At 40.0% G+C, this 3,737-nt stretch overlaps 1 pseudogene; it reads left to right on the forward strand.

Annotated features, from left to right (window-relative positions):
* The first annotated feature begins 409 nt into the window (after nucleotides 1-409).
* Nucleotides 410-527, forward strand: LOC148373591 (U2 spliceosomal RNA; annotated as a pseudogene).
* The last annotated feature ends 3,210 nt before the right edge of the window (nucleotides 528-3,737 follow it).

Raw genomic sequence — 3,737 nt, forward strand, 5'->3', positions numbered from 1 at the left:
TTATTTTTATTAAAACCCAAAAACAACAATACAATATCTTAAAATGGGAAAAATATATAACATAAATTCCACACTACAGAGCGAACCTGATTAATTTGACTTTAAAGTCCTCTTTTAACATAGACAAGTTTGCATTGGTCTTGCCTCTTATCTTTCTGATTTAGTAGTTTCGTATGTCCCTGCTCGGAACCTCCGCTTAGAGAATTCGGGTCTACTTGTAACCCCAAGAGCCAAGAAGAAATCTGCATGCTCAAAGGCATTATCCGTTCAGCCCATAGTTCTGTGGAATACTCGGGCCTCTGAAATAAGATCTGCACCTTTAGTTGAAGAGGTTCAATCTAGACTTAAGACACACATAAAGTCTTTAGCTTATGATCGATACTGACCTCATATTATTGTTCTCTTGTTCTTAGCTTGGCCTGCCATGATCTTTGATTTTTGCAATCCGGAGATGGAATAAGAGCTTGCTCTGTCCACTTCACGCATCGGCCCGGTATTGCAGTACCTCCGGGAACGGTGCATTCGCAATGATCGCAGCAAGGCTTTAGGGCTAGGACCTTAGCTTGGCCTTTTGGCTGAGAGTAAGTGTCCCGGCTCCTAGGCTTTGTAGCGTATTATGAACTGACCGATAACGGATAATGGATAATGAATAACGAAGATAGAACAATAACCCTTAAAAACCCCAACCCCTTGAGATAGGTCAGCGGACCAGCACCCCCGGACCTGAGGCAGGCCATCATTTGCATTGACTGTCTGAGTTTGCAAGCTTGTTGCTCTTTCGGAATTCTTGCACAATTGCAGTTTTTATTTATATTCATAGTTGATGTTTACTATGTTTTGTTTGTGTATGGCCTTACAACATCCATTGCAGCTTGGTCATCCTGAAAAGGAAACATACTCATGTGCGGCTCCTTATCAAGGTTTCGGATTTTCCTCATGCCAGGGTTTTTAAGTTTTTCCTTGCCCTTAACTTACAAAACGTCCCCGCCCAACTGGCCGACAACTTTTTCAAGAAAAAAAAAGCAAAAGATGTTTTTTAAAATCAAACGTTTGCTTTATTCTGATTTCAAAATCTTCGTTCGGTTTGGAAATTTCGGAATTTCGGTTCGTTTGGCAATTTACATATTCTGCAGCCGATAAGAAGCCTGCATCGAATAACTTCGTTCTACCGGACTTTCCCAAACGTTATAAGGTCGCGCATTTGCATATAATTTTTTCAGAGAACAATAGAAAAATCGATAAGTGGTTAGGAATCAAGCCAAAACCTCAGCCCCAGAAGAAAGATTCAAAAGAAGCAACATTTATGACGCTACAAAACCTAAACATAGATTAAAAGCATCGTGGAAAGAGGAGTTCACGTGGCTTACATAACGCAAAACATTGCATGAATGAAGATGAGTAAATACAGGTACATACTGATGGCAGATGGAAAACAGCGATGTCATATACATGCAATGAATGTTATCAGTAGATTTATAATAAACTTAATTTTAAAGTGTCGTTCTGTTATATATTCTGATCATCAATCCTTAATACTTTGCAACAATAGGTTTTTTTGCGATGAGTCGTCTGATTGTGTTTCAAGTTGTGAAAAATGTGACAGGCAACTTTATGGCTGGGCAGGAGTTGTCTGCCCTGGTGTCCGGTAACTTTTTGTCACGAGTTTCAGACACTGGCTATACTAATAAATGTGAAATAACTTGAGTTTGCCCACTCTTGCTTTAACAGATGAATGGCATTATAATTCATTTCAATGTTAAAAGAAGATTTTGATGTACATTTTTTCGTGTTTTGGAGCACATAAAGGAATCTGGAGAAGGAATCAATGGGGCAAATCTTCCCTGTGGTGGTCTCTATTGATTGTAGAACTTGATAGCATTTCTATTGTTTCCTGTCCTCCATGATGTTACCATATTTGATTGTGTTGTCACCTTGTTTGCTTAAAAGAAGTTTTAAAAGACTGGCATAGAGTGTAGTGTGGGTCGTTTCTTAAACATATTTTGCTTTGGTGCCCCCTTTTTTTAACATGTTCGACTGAGAACCCACCGACCTAAACTGTTTAGTGACAAAGTGACATCTTTGTTCAAATCATCCACATCGGCCAAATTTACTCTTCTGAGGTTCAACACACGGCTTTACAAATCTTCACCTGTGTTTGATCGCGTGTATGTGTGTGTGTGTACGTTTCTAGCAAAGTTTTCTGGAAGCGAGGGGCCCGGAGCCTGCGGCCGCAGGTTGGTGGAATGTCTGCCGTCTGGACGGGAAAACGCAATCAGCTGAGATCAGCGAATTAGAGGCCGCTTACTCTTTCTGCACACACACTTCGATGCTTTCAGCTGAGGAAAAATGACACCTTTTCTCTCAGCGATTTCCTCTGTTTTTACATACTTGGGTCTGGGGCTAAAGAGGTGCGCTTGTGTTTGTATGTGACAAAAACACACAGAGGTCTTTATGGGCGGGCAGAAGGTGAATGGTGCGATTCATCACGGCTGCTTAGCCTCTAGGTGGCAAAGGACGGTCATTATCTGTGCTACGCAAGCCGTGCTGGGATCGGTGAACTTTCACCCTGGTGTGACATGATGACCAACATCCTCCAGGATTTTTCTTCTACTGTTTGTCTTAAAATGGGTGGAAAACTTTTGGGTTACATGTCATTATACTATCACATTTATGTAAAATGGTGGAAAATGAGTTTCAGATAAGTATAAGCCTACAATGTCTGTCACTCAATGTGTCGTGATCTTGAGCCATTGACAATGATTTTTCCCCTTATTATTAACTGCAATTCCCCTTATTAAGTGATAATAAACATAACACCTACAACACAATACCTATATATTCACAGCAAGAAGAAGCCTCAAGACAGAATTGTTTGTAGGATTTGTGTTTTCTGACGGCAGCAGATATCATCATCACTTTTGCACTTTTGACATTTTTGACCAATTATAAATTGAAATCAAAAACACTATATTAAAAGAATATTACATAGGTTTGCATTTTGTTTTATTGTTTTTTTCTGGGAGGGGATCTTTATTAGTCAAAAATATTCTTCCTATCTGTATTTATATATTTACAATTTTAGAGTCCAAGCCACTGCTATTAATCACCCTTGAAAATAACAACTTCCTGACAGGGATTTGATAAAAATCAGTCAGGAATGTTTTAGTTCCTCTGACTCATTTATTGCCATTGACAACTATAGAGGTCAAGGGTCCGTTTAATCTAGGCTGGCAGAGAACTATTTAATGATGATTTGGTCTCATCCAATCTAGTTCCTGCTCTGTTCATTGTTGGAACATTAAAATTACACACAAAATATTTGGCAATAGTGGATGTCCACATCTCATTTTGCAGCGAACGAGATATGTTTTGCGGATTCCTTTAGTCCCTCTCTAGGGTCACATAAACTCCAGACCTGAACGGGATCAAAGTGGTCATTAAGGAACCCCGCAACCCTGAGAAACGGCAGCGTAAACAAGAGCAGGCGCAAAACACTAAATTTGGAACAAGGTGGCGCATTGATTTGGGCAATTGCCATTGAGCAACGACAGCGTTTGTAGAGCGGTGAAGATGAAAACAGAGCGTGAGCTTGTTCTCCTAAGGAAGCCCGAAAGCTCCTCACATTTGCACGTGAGTGAACTTTGCATGACCTTCGCAGGAGAAATCAGTCACACGCTTCTTACTACACATCCAGGATTGATCATAAAACTTTTGCTTATCTCGGAGTGAATACCTTT

The sequence above is a fragment of the Urocampus carinirostris genome, chromosome 1 (assembly GCF_059441175.1).
Source record: "Urocampus carinirostris isolate Australia breed hairy pipefish chromosome 1, RoL_Ucar_1.0, whole genome shotgun sequence".
Classification (NCBI taxonomy): domain Eukaryota; kingdom Metazoa; phylum Chordata; class Actinopteri; order Syngnathiformes; family Syngnathidae; genus Urocampus; species Urocampus carinirostris.